Source organism: Chenopodium album, chromosome 14 (assembly GCF_948465745.1).
Source record: "Chenopodium album chromosome 14, dcCheAlbu1.1, whole genome shotgun sequence".
In the NCBI taxonomy this organism is placed as follows: domain Eukaryota; kingdom Viridiplantae; phylum Streptophyta; class Magnoliopsida; order Caryophyllales; family Amaranthaceae; genus Chenopodium; species Chenopodium album.
In genome coordinates this window covers 15,642,336-15,656,150 of record NC_137847.1, presented here as the reverse complement: position 1 = coordinate 15,656,150, position 13,815 = coordinate 15,642,336, and the positions used below count along the sequence as shown (strand labels likewise).

Sequence of the window (13,815 nt, the reverse complement as noted above, 5' to 3'; positions counted from 1 at the left end):
CAAACTCTTGCAATTTTGCAGCTTAGGAACAGTAAATTTCATTGACTTGTGACTCATATCACTATTACTTTCATTTGGAGAAGTTCCCTGTTTTTAAAGGGTTAGGGATTCAATACTAATTTTCAAAACATTTTTAACAATTAATTAATCATTTAAATGACTTTTGAAAAATAAAATAAAAAGGTTTTTTTTTTCTTTCTTTTTTGTGGCCGTGAGCTTGCCACATAGGATAGCTTATGGGATCATTCTTTTTACTTGGTCCTCTTTAAAATTTTCAAAGTTGACATGAAATCAATTAATTCTCATGCTTGCGCCCTTATATTAAGCAAAAATGCAGGACATATAAATAAGGAAGAAACAGTACAGAAAATTGGAATGCTTTATAAACCCATCTGCTGAAAAGTGTTAGGAAACCATTTTGGGAATGCTATTTAAATTGTTATTAAAAAAAAAAAAAACTCAACATATCTTCTGTTTGACTTGTATTTTGTCATTGCTAGAAATTTTCCAATCATTTATTCATAGTCTTTCGTTTAAAGCGTACACTTGAGGAGGCAGCGCAACACAATTATGGTTTACCTCTATCAACTGCAGTAGATAACTTATTATTGATTGAATTTGACCAAGTCATTAGCACACCACTGCACAACAATAAGGTGGTGAATTATATGGTTGTGCAAGACAAAATGAAAATCCTTTTTTCGGTCTGTTTGACAAATTTGTAACCTATACTTATATTTCGAAGACAAACATACAAAAGAAAAAAAAAAACTGCCAAATTTTTTAGGAATATTATTGAAGCCAAGGCTTATAAAAAGCATCTTCGAGTCTTCGACTTACAACTTTAAATGCCATAACATGGTTTAGCAATCATACTCCATACTGGTTAAAATGTCAAGGGATACACAGGATCCAAGTTTGGGTAGTGAATCCCCCAGTTTTGGTCGATTTCAGCTGCCCTCTTATTTTCGTTAAACATAGAGAATATAAAGATATCCAAAAGAATTGTTGGCTTTCTTGGTGTTCCTGTTCGCTTCATTTTATCAATGAGTTTCTGGTTATAAGTTTGTGCATTTTGCTTACTAGTATAAGGATCATTCCCAGCAGTAGGCCTGTCTCAGACACAAGCAGGGTCACACTACCCCCACCGATGTTCCCTAAGGCAACATAAAACGCGTCTACCATAGCCTCAAACAAACTATAGTACTTGTATGTCCCATCGATTATAGGTTGTTGTGCACTAAAAAGTGCATAATCTAACGGTATCTCCTTAGGCCTTGAAGCTAAGGCTAAATAAGGAAACACGTTGATAAACAGCGGGATTTTTGTACCTGCTAACCATGCTACGATCCCTTGCATAGATTTATTTGCTTCTGCACTGAAGCTTGCAGCAGAAGGAGGGGAGGGCACACCCAAGACATTGACATTTACCACCGTCGAGACTTTGATATTAGATAACCTGGCTGAATTAAGGCCACTCAATATATTGTTCATGGCTTGAGGGATGAGGTCAGCAGATGGACTGGGCACCATCCCGTTGCCTACAATGATCCATTCGATATCTACTTCATTAGCACAAGGGACAACATTGGAGTTAACCCATTCCATGGCGAAATCTACACCCATAGCAATGCTTGTTACTATGTCATTGTTCATGCCAAGTGCAACTTTGATGTTCGACCTTCTTAGGCTATCGAGTGCATTTGAATGTGGCTCATACAATCTTAAGAGATGAATGTTTTTAAACTGACAGAACTTAATCACCAAGTTTGCTGGAGGAAGATTGTTGCTTCACATCCCATAGTTAACTCCAACAATAGCACCTGATTGCATAGACAAATTAGTTGCCAAAGAGTATGCTGTATGCATCTGTAATGAATAATGGAAATGTATATGTGAAATTTGAGATGATACTTTGGGCAAGAGTGTGTTATTTAGAAAAAATGAGTAACTATTTAGAAAAATGAGTTCGGATAGTGTGAAGATTTTCAGCCCAACATTAGCACAATTGTACCAATTGGATGCTGGTGTAGTGGTGATTGAGATTGCACTTGGTAGTAAGGACTTGTGTTCGAACCCCAGCCACAACAACAATTGGGAGGGGATTGTAACCTAACCACCCAGAACTGATCCCGAATCCGAATTAGCCCAAAGGGTGAATCGGGTGGAACACCAAAAAAAATTAAAAAAACTAAGGTTATTTGTTGTTGTCTTTGAATTGAGAAAACCCCCAAATTGATTTTACTAACCCTAATTTTTTGAATTGAGAAAACCCTCAAATTGATTTCACTAACCCTAATTACACTTGTTCAACCCCTTGATTTTGAAATTTCAATTTGTTGAAGGTTTAATTGCATAATTTAATACCTTAATTTGTGAAAAAGCGATAAATGAAATCAAATTTGCAAGCTGGAGAGATAGAAAGAGGGAAGAACAAGGGAAATCGAGAGAAGAAAGAGGGAAAATGAAAGGAAGGCCGTTTGTGGGACCTATGATAACATCACTCAGAAAAGTGGTGGTAGTTTTTAGCGTTTTGGAAAAAATTAGGTGATATAATACAATAAAAAAAACTTGAGATGGTAATGTAAAAATAGGCTACTTTAGATGGTGGTATTTTTCAAAATTTCCAAAAATCAATACTCGTATAGTATTAACAATCAAAATATATGACAACTTTTATTAGATACACAAATCAATTTATTTGATTATACATAATACTTAGTTTTAAGATCATATTATTTTTCATCAAATTAATTGAGTAATTGATTGTTATTTCTCAAAAAACATAAGTGATGAAATTGTTTAACCGACTTATTTGTGAATTGCAAATGCAAAATGATGATCACTATAGATGAAGCCGTTGGGACAAAGTTCAAATTCCTTGAGAAGACCTTCATTTCACCTTTGAAATAAAAATTTGAGTTGTGAGATTTTATATAGTTATACTTCTGTATATACACACACACAACATGTGGGGTAGCAAGAGTTTATTGACTCATTACTTTTGTAGTTATACCGCATAATTTGGGATGATTTCTTTCCAAAAGTTATGCGATTTATTTCATTGTATAGGGAATAATTAAATTGGACAAATAATGTGTTATGTGTGCTCCTTCAAATAAAGGAGAACTTCATATGAAAGGAGAGTTTGAAGTCAAGGGGGTGATACACATATAATTGTTGTATGTTTGACCCATATATAACACCGATCAAAAAAGGCCAACTCATTATTAGCTGAAAAAATGAGAAGGAAAAATGAGTGGTAGAAAAATTGGTTTTTGGCGCCATGTATAAGAAATAGGCAAAATTTTTAGCGGACGAATTTCATTGGCGCCAATAATCTAGCTATAATGTTACTAAAAAAGTACATTACGCTACTAAAAAAAATACATTACGTTACTAAAAAATACAAATTTGTTACTAGACATAGCATTTTCCTAATCATCGTCATTAATGAAGAGAGATGTTTTTATTAGAATTGAATAATATATCATTTGACAATATTTTACAAACTACAAATCATAAAATTATTATAAAAAAAACCAATGAAATTAATTTTTATTGCTTTTTATATAATCATCCATATCGATATACTTTTAAAAATGTTATGAAATTGGATAATTTAAACTTTACTATGATTTGTGATATTATTAATAAGTGCTAGTATTTAGTCGTTATTGTTACTAAAAAAATTCAAAGATAACCAAAATTACAAATTATAATCTCATATCATATCACTAATATATAAAGCTAGTCTCTCAAACAGGCCATGAGACAACGACACTTGACATTCTAGTTTTTCGCCAAGTGTCACACCACGTAGGCGAAAATAGGTATTATTGTGACACATCATATCACTAAGTAAGCGATTGTTGGATAGATTTTTAAGATAAATTGTTGCATAGAGTTTTATTACCGATATAATTAATATTTCACATATACAAAATTAATCATAACTTTTAATAAATATCCTATAACTTTGTTCTATTTCCATCATCAAATTCATTTTAAAAAGTTATTTAAAATAAGATCCATTTATAATATATTTAATCACAAACATTCATACGTAGTTGGTCAAACCGTGTCACCAACTATTACAAAAGCTACTTCGTTAGTTCTATAAGAGATATTTAGTCAGTGTTATAGTGGTCACTCAATCAGTGTTATAGATAGGGGTTACTTAGTTCGTGTTAGAGGTTACTTAGTATTACAAGGGTTACTCGGCAGTTTTATAGGTATTATTTTGTTTGGCCAGATGATGTGGCTAGCCGCATACAAAATACGTTGTTACTTAACTTATTTAAGAAAATATTAGAGAATCAATAAAAATAAGTTTAAATTAGTGAAAAAATAATTTTTGTTTGATGACAATATTTTATGTTTAGTGAAAATGATTTAAGCTCAATAATGATATTATAATGATGATTGTTGTGTCAATAATTATGCATTGCTTGATTATTCATGATATTATTGTTTCTGCAGGTTTAAAGGAAATTTGTACTTAAAATCACGCTTAATAAGATAATTAATAGTTTGATTTAGGCAAATATGATTTTAATTCAAGTGATCGCCAATAATAGATTTGTTTGTGCATTAATAATCAACCAATGTAGATTAAATATGTTTAGGATTAATTTATTGATTGTATGTTGATCGGAAAGCGCACATGAATATTATAAGAATAAAGTAGAGGCCTATTTAAGGCGGGTTCAATCTCTTTTAGGTTAGATTTGTATCATCATCCCCGAATATCCAGTCATGGTTCATGACCACTATGCAGTTAGCGATCTCTGTGATCGTGAATGGGGTGTAACCTTCACACCCGTGGACGATTTACAAGTTCCTAAAACTTGTTGGCGACTCTTGATCTAGCATCTTTCTCTTTGGACACCACCATGCTTAAATGCATGGTCACAGTGGGCTAAAAGGATATGTTTGAAATATTCCCTATAGTTTTTTGGCGACTTCACTGGGAAGGATTTCTATTTTAGTTCCTAAAAGTTATTTTGGCAATTGATTTAGAATGAGTAGATGAAACTTGAAAAGTTCTAAATATTCATGTGCGTAATTTTAATTAACATTGTGGCATAAGCATAAAAAGGTCCGCATTGGAAAGACCATCCGTAATGCGTCAAATACATAGGATTTTTACACGTAGGAAAATTGGAAAATATCTTTCACAATTAAAATTGAAAAACATATTACGAAAATCGAAAAATCCCGAGAACACAGGAAGCTGCCGAGGAGTGTAGGAACTGTCGCTTTCGCGACAGTGTCCATGGCCATGCGATAGCTCCATCGCTGCGCAATAGACCCTTTTTCTCGCGCCGAGTTCTTCCAACACCGAGCCAGAAAGCTGCCTTCTTGTTTTGACTGATTCTAATACTGTTTGGCCGATTATACTTCCTGATTGAGTTTTTCCTTCTTTTCTGAAACCCATATGTGTTCTACATATGGTTTTAGCCCTTGGGTATTCACACTCTATCTACCCAATCGAACACTCTGCGCAACGACGAGTACATCTGAGTTTGTGAATTCACCAAACCATGGAAGCAAGTCTAACTTGCGGGGTCCTATCCATACACGCCAACCCTTCCAAAGGTAAGGCTTCCGCGCGATGCATCCGGACTCATAAGCATGGACCCTCTTTGAATACCATAATCCTTCAACTTTAGAGAACTAGAGCCATGGTTAGGTTGCAAGCTCATTGTATCATGTTGTGACTACTTGACTACATGTGCATTCCTTATTTGTGCATACCTTACCTGTGATTAAACTAACCGTTTGTGTTGACTTGAGTTTGTAAATAAAGTCTTAACAAACTAACCAATGACTAAAGGACTTTGCTTAATTAATTAATTAATTCAAATTAATAAAGTCTAATTATATTTGATTTAGCAAGACTATAGGCTTACCTTTTCAAAAGAGTATCGAAAAAAAGTTAAAACCAACGTCCAGTCTCATCGCGGAGGTTTGACTTGTGACGCAAAGCATCAGCTTCCATTGCCAAGTGATAGAAATATCGCGCAGCGATGGAGTTGACACGACGCGATAGTTCCATCGCTATGCAATGGTTCGATCTTTTCTTTCCGAGTGTGTCGAGTCTAATTCACATGATTAATTAATTTACATTAATAACCAAAGTCCTAGCTTAGTCTTTGTCTGAGTCTAATTACATGTCTAGTCACATGGTCATTACACGAATCTTGAACATATCACTTTCATTCACAAGTCTTAACATACACTTTGTACATAATTTTTTTTTTACACCATGGCCATAAGGGTCTATATATGCATGAGTCGCCTTTCCATCATTTGAGTTGAGGGTTTATTCTACTTCTGAATTCTTCTAATCTTTCCATCTACATCACTTTTCCGTACATTACATATCTCACAGTTTCCTTCTTTCATACTTTCCACATTTATACACCACCTTCATCTTACATGCTTTCTCCATAAATATCATTCCCCTCATACACCATGATCTTTTCCCATATATGCATGTTGAATCGAGTTTGAGTCAAATAATTAACAATGAGTATCCATAACTTCCTTGTCCACATCACTTGGTCAAGGAGAGAAAGGCGGTTAATCAAGGACAACACCCTTGTTCAAGTACCACTCTTCGATAAACCGATTCGACAAAGAAAAAGGTTCGTAATTTAATAATGGCCAGTCAAGAAGAAATTTTCTTGGGTGATACCGGGAAAACTCGTCAAATCTAAAAGAAGACGTTTAATTTGTAAATTGCAAGATGTCTTGCCACACTTATGAGTGTGGTAAAAATCCTAGTGAATCAGATGTCGATCATCGAACAACACTCTCATCGCCAGGATCGGAAGAATGAAACAACGAGTATCCTCCTTCTTCCTCCCATCAAGGACTTAAGGAAAAACTTAATGCTCCTAAGTCGCGGTCAAAACGGACCATTGATGAATACACACTAATAGGAATGACTTATAATGAAGCTTTCAACTACCTCCAGGGTCAAGGTTTCATTCACCCTGTTGGTCAAATTCAAGATCTAGTACCCAAGAAACAACTTTTAAATTGGGATCCAAACTCCTATTACAAATATGATAGAGGCCATGGTCACACCACCGAAAAGTGCTTCACACTTAAAGATCGCATTCAAGACCTCATTGATTCAAATTGCCTTCATGTTCCTCCGAGCAACAAGAAGGCCAAGAACAATGGAAACAATGGCAAGAGGAAGAAGAACGACAATCCTTCTTCCGCTTTTTCCCATCAAAATGGAAGTTACATCAATGAAATCTAGGCTCTTGACAAAGATGTTTTAAAGACCAAAGAGCCAGAAAGAAAGTTCACTCCAATTGGAATAAGCTACAATATCGTCTTTGACCATCTTCATGCCAAAGGACTCATCACTCCCATTAGACCAATATAAGATCCTCCTCATGGAAAGAGAACACTCGAATGGAACCCCGACTCCTATTGCAAGTACTATTGAGGCAACGGTCATACTACAAATGAATGTCACAAGTTTCAAAATCTCATCCAAGATCTTATCGATGCAAACAAGATTTCGTTCCCTCCCACTGGCAAGAAGACCGAGTTGTGATAAGCACAAAGCATGAGGCGCGCTTCAATGACAAAGGTTTCATGATTTCTTTTCTTATTTTTGATTTCCCTTTCCCCAATAAGTCTAGCATAGGCACCCTCCATCATTACTTAGATTTATTTCATGATTTTGATTTTTCACCCTTTCCATTTTTATAAAATAAGCATTTATTTCCTTGCATATGATCATTGCATTGCATTAAAAAAAATAAAAATATAAAATAAATTAAAATTTATGCTGAACTAAGCACAAGGTATACTAATGATTTGAGGCACCCCTTGTAGGCTTATAGCCACATCATATCACTATCACCCTTTGGATTACATAATCCTTTCTTGATAAACTATTTTGAGCCTCGTCCAACGATAGACCTTTTATTTTTTCAACCCACATCTACCTGACCTAGGGATGGGATGGTGTGCAACTTATGCGATTTTCATATATAAAAGCTTTAGTGATTTTTACCAAAGAAAATTTTGGAAGTACAAAAAAAAAAGAAATAAAAGTGTGTAATATGGAAAGTGTTCCAATGTTTTTGATATAAACATGTCTTTGATATGAACACGTCTCAGATTACATCTCTCATCGACTGCTCAACACCGTGCTTGGGAACACATGAATGCTAAGTGAGTGATAGACCGCATGATCGAGATTGCCCACATTTATCCAAATAAAAAAATGCAAAAGCAAACAAAGAGAGTAAAAAAATAATAAAAATAAAGAGAGTTCAAAAGTGAGAAAATCTCAAGCATACAAATACCAAGATTCAAAAGCAAGGTTGCACATATTGGGGGCTTATTTTGGGTATTGAGCCTTTATCCTTTCTTCTTCAACCTTTATCCTAACTCCGTTACAACCCTTGAAAGACCTCTTTGAGGTATACACACACTTGTGTGAGGTTCGGCTAGAGCTACGTTCGGCCTGATTCCCAGCGGATACGTAGGCAACCCCACATTGGGGTGCGGCCGTAGTAATCATACATTCATATTCATATTTACATTCATACATGATCATATCAAGGATCTTCAATGCTCATCCCTATCCATTTAGAGCTAGACTTGGGGGCTTGATCCCTACTTCATTACCCTACCCGGCCTAAGAGTCATCATCATTTGACTCTTCTCAAAATGTTTTCCTACACCCTTAGCCTTTGCATGCTAATCGTAATGTCACTTTCACATGCGTCACAAATACATAGCCAAATAATCCTTCCCTTAGGAACTCTTTGTCATGAAATATTGATACAACTTTGAAGCATGCCTTGTCATCGTAGAATCATTTATCACTTATTATCACAATCATCATTGCACCACAAAGTACGAAGTACTTAGCCTCCGCGCCTAAGTTACTCAAATACTTTTATCATCGAGTCATCACCTGAGATAGCCTAGGATGCTGTAATCCTTGCACCATGAGATACAATATTAACGCATACACTTGATTAAGCTTATTCAACATGCACCATCACTTGATTCATTCTTTTTCTTTTCCTTTTGAGGAAGATAAAAAACTTCACTTTTCACCAACACTTCACCTTCACCTTCGTTTTTTTAAGTCTGCACATTGAGTCATGTCATACCAAATCTAGTTGAGTCTACACATACGTGTCACAATGCATTGAGTCGAGTTTATTTAAACATATTGAGTCACACAATGAGTTGAGTAACACCAAGCCTTGGCTAAACCTCAAGATAACTATAAACACGAGCAAAGTTCTATAGTCTAAAACATAGATGAAATTACACTAAGTCCTTAGTAGATGAGCAACTTTTACAAAAGATTAGAGGTAATTTGATTGAGCGCGAACGAAAAGACACAAGCAACAGCAGCAAATCTAAACGAGCAGAGAGATTTTAAAAAACTGTGACTTTGATTCAAGCGCAGCGCGACAGAAACAACGTAGCGCGACACACCTTGACATGGCGCAATACACTTTGACGCAGCGCAATAGACCTGTCGTTACGCGATGGCTCTAATTTCGCTTGTGTTAGCCTTTGAGGGTCCCATAACTTAGTTGGTTGGTTCATGACTAATCCATTTGAGCATTTTGATGTGCATTTGATCCTTTTTAGCCTCATAATGAGCAATTGATAGATATTTGATTTGATTAGTAATTGGCCCGATTATAGTTTTGATTGATGATTGGCCTGATGATTATCACATTTTGATTACACATTAAGTAAACACCTTTGAAATCACACCTTTGATTAGTGATCAGCCTGATGACGATCACATTATTGATTGAGTACATTTGAGTATTGATAAAGAACATTTGAGTAGTGATTGATTATGATCATAAAGAATCCCTAGGATTGGAAGATTTCTACGGAAATCAATTTAAAGCTTGTAGAATCTTAAGATATAAAGGTCTATTACTTCTCGGAGTAAAGACAAGAAAATTTGAAAACTCAAGATGAAGAAGTATTCGACAAGGTTCTCTAAGATTAAAAGGTCTGTCACTTTGATTTGAGAAGGACGGTTAGAGATGAAGCGGTCTTCGGTAGCTTTTGCCATGATTGGGGAGGAAATAACTTTGATTTGAGAAGGGCGGTTCGAGATGAAGCGGTCTTTGGTAGCTTTTGCTATGATTAGGGAGGTTATCACTTTGTTTTGAGAACAACGGTTCAGGATGAAGCGGTCTTTGAAGACGTTTGCTATGATTGTGGGGGTTGTCACTTTGATTTGAGGAGGGCGGTTCATGATGAAACGGTCTTCAACGATGTTCACTATGATTGTGGGGGTTGTCACTTTGATTTGAGAGGAGCAGTTCGTGATGAAGCGGTCTTCGATGACGTTCGCTATGATTTTGGAGGTTGTCACTTTGATTTGAGAGGAGCGGTTTGTGATGAAGCGGATTTCAACAGCTTTCCCTAGGGTGTGGAGGTTGTCAGCATTAGTTGGTCACGTCGAAGCAATGACGAGATTTTGAAGATGGAGACACACTGCGGTCTTCAACGATGTCCCAAAGCATGGAGGAGATTGTCAACAACAGCGAAGCACCGCCATGGCAAAGCACGACCACAACAACAATAGTGAAGCGGCGAAGCATTGATGTGGCGAGGCACTACCACAAAACTAAAGATGGAGAAGCAAGGTCACCTTTGACAATGTTCCCTAGGACGTGGAAGATTGTCACTATAAATGAAGATAGCGAAGCATTATTACCCTAAGAGGCGTTCACGAAGCATAGTGAAGGTTGTTAAACAAAGCAAAAGATGTTACCTAGGGGCGTGTACTTGACGGCACTAGATACGCGTTTCTAACTCCCTTATTTGTATAACTAACGCTAGTTTTCAGATATTGGCGTTAAAAGAATGATTAAGGATTTTGAATCATTCTCCGTCTCTATTAACTACTTTGAATTTTGTTTTCAAAACTTATGTTTCTCCAAACTCAGTTAAAGTGGGGGTTCTGTAGACACCTAATTGTGTCTCCCCAAAAACCAAACCCAGTGATGAGTATCTTTCATGTCATTGATTATCGAGTAAGGTGAAATGTTGAAGGGTCTCGTGAATTCCCCTTTTTCTAAAAATTGTTTTAATTCAAAATAATTCATTTCGTATTTCCAAAATCATTTATTTCGTGTCCTTTTTATAAAATCATCCAATCCAGTTTATTCTGGTCCATAATATGGGTCCAATGATTGTGTAGTTAGATGAGTATTGAAAAGTGCTTTCCAACGATATATTATAAGTCCAAATCCGAGTTATAACGAGGAAGTTATGGCCAAAATACGAAATTGGGCCCAAACCGAGCCTTACCTAGGACCCAATGATCATGTGGAGGGTCCATTAACCTTAGTCCCATTCCTAAACCAATTTGGATACGTTATGAGTTTCTAGAAGTCTCTAGAAAGTTGTAATCTATCCTTTTCGAAAGATAAAGATCAAGAGTTTGAAATTAAATAAAACTCCTCGTATTGAAAATACTAATCCTATTCGAATTGAATGAAGTTCATATATGAATTTCATGCCTCATAATTTTTATCCAAAGGATAGACCTTTAAATTATATTTCCAATGATATATCATAATCCCAATTCCAAGCATAACGAAAAAGATATGAATGAAATACCAAACTCTATCCAAAACTGACACCCTTTCACTATTTTGGCCATATCTTTTATTCTACAAAATATTTTAATCAGATTCTGATTGGGTTAGAAAGTAGACTTCAAGAGCTTTCTAACAAAATATTAATTATTGTATTCCGATTTTTAGATCAAAAGATATGATAAAAACAAAAACTGCAAAAACTGTTTTGTATCGCGCCGCAATAATTCCATTGGGCCGCGATATTCCTATCGCCACGAGATGAAAGGAGTTTTATTTCGATTCAAATCATGACTCCTTTCTGATCTTTTCGGTCGTTTTTTCACTATAAATAGGGGACGATTTCTTCCGTTTTCATTCACCAACAATCATCATCTCTTCTCTCTCTAAGCTAAAGCTTATTTTTTCTCTCTCCCTCTTGATTTTCTAAATCTTTGCCTAAACACGTCACAAACACACACCATATGTCCCTTGGGAGAATCTAATACACCTAGCCAAGCTCGAAGTTGCCTTAGACCTCGACTTGGAAGGTTGATAGTTCTGAGAGTTTAGTCCCAAATCCATATTTTAATTATTCTTTAATTATTGTTTGATTTAATATTTTATTGAAGTTTACTAACGTGTGTATTCTTTTAATAGGAAGAGGTACAAGGCTTCAAAGTGAGTAATTCAATTGCGCTATTCCTTTAGAAATCATGCTTAGAATATTATTATAATTCCTAGTATCATGTTTAGGGTGCTAATTATTATTTCTAATATCATATTTCTAGTATCATGTTTAGGATAAAGCTTTGATTTTTATTGTATAGTGACATGATAGGATTTGTTATTAATCATGTTAGTATCATGCCTAGGATCTTACTAATATTATGCTTTGAAGATATAATGATGATGATTGTTATGTCAATAATTATACATTGCTTGATTATTCATGATATTATAGTTGTTGCTTGATCACGCCTTTTTTGCAGGTCAAAGGGAATTTGTACTTGAAATCACACTTAATAAGATAATTAATAATTTGATTTAGGCTAATATGATTTTGATTCAAGTAATCACCAATAATAGATTTGTTTGTGCATTAATAATCAACCAACGTAGATTAAATATGTTTAGGATTAATTTATTGATTGTATGTTGATTGGAAAGCGCACATGAATATTATAAGAATAAAGTAGAGGCCTATTTAAGGCGGGTTCAATCTCTTTTAGGTTGAATTTGTACTAACATCCCCGAATATCCAGTCATGATTCAGAACCACTATGGAGTTAGCGATCTCTGCGATCGTGAATGGGGTGTAAACTTCACACCCATGGACGGTTTACAAGTTCCTAGAACTTATTGGCGACTCTTTTGCTCTAGTATATTTCCTTTTGGACGCTGCCATGCTTAAATGTTTGATCACAGTTGGGCTTAAATTTAATGTTTGAAATATTCCCTACAGGTAGCTTAGTTGAAGTATTAAAAAATTATAAAAGAAAGACAGTAGGGTTAATAATTTATTAAAAATTAATAAATGTAAGAAGAAAAAAATAATAAAAAAAATAGGAACGAGTTTGGATGAGGACCATGAAAGGTGAGATATAATATTAAAATGTACCATTTTGCCAAAAAAGAAAGTGTAACACTTATTATAACATGAAGGAGTATCCAATGTTTTGTATATCATCATTCAAAGATGTTTAATAACTACTTATAACGTTAATTATTCTAAACCCTAAATTCAACCATGTTCTCCATTTTTCGACGCCCACAACCTATTTCTGACACCTCCCTCGCACTGCTTCCCCCGACCACAATTAACCTAGCCCCAAAACTGCAAACTTTGGGAGCTTGGGAAAGATTTCAAAGAAGGGGAAGAGAGGGGGTTGGTTTTTGGGTTAGGAAAGGAGAAGGGGTCGGATTCAGTGCTATGGGAAGGAAGGGGGCACCGGTTTGGGCTGTTTGGAAAGGGAGGAGGTCCATTTAGGGGTTAGGTGGTTTGGTGGCAGAAATTGGTGGGTTGTTTGGTAGCGATTTCTGGTGTTATAGGTGATTTGGGGGCGATTTTTGGTGTTATGGGTGTTTTGGTGGCGGAAACCGGTGGCGGGGGTATGGGAGGGGTGGTTCGGGGGTAAGCTAGGTAGAAGGGCCACCAACGAACGGTGGCTGGTGGCTTATGGTTTAGACGTTTTTAATTTTT

At 35.6% G+C, this 13,815-nt stretch overlaps 1 pseudogene; it reads right to left on the bottom strand.

Moving 5' to 3' along the window:
* Nucleotides 1–886: 886 nt before the first annotated feature.
* LOC145577839 (glucan endo-1,3-beta-glucosidase pseudogene) lies at nucleotides 887–1,656 on the bottom strand (annotated as a pseudogene).
* Between the last annotated feature and the right edge of the window lie 12,159 nt (nucleotides 1,657–13,815).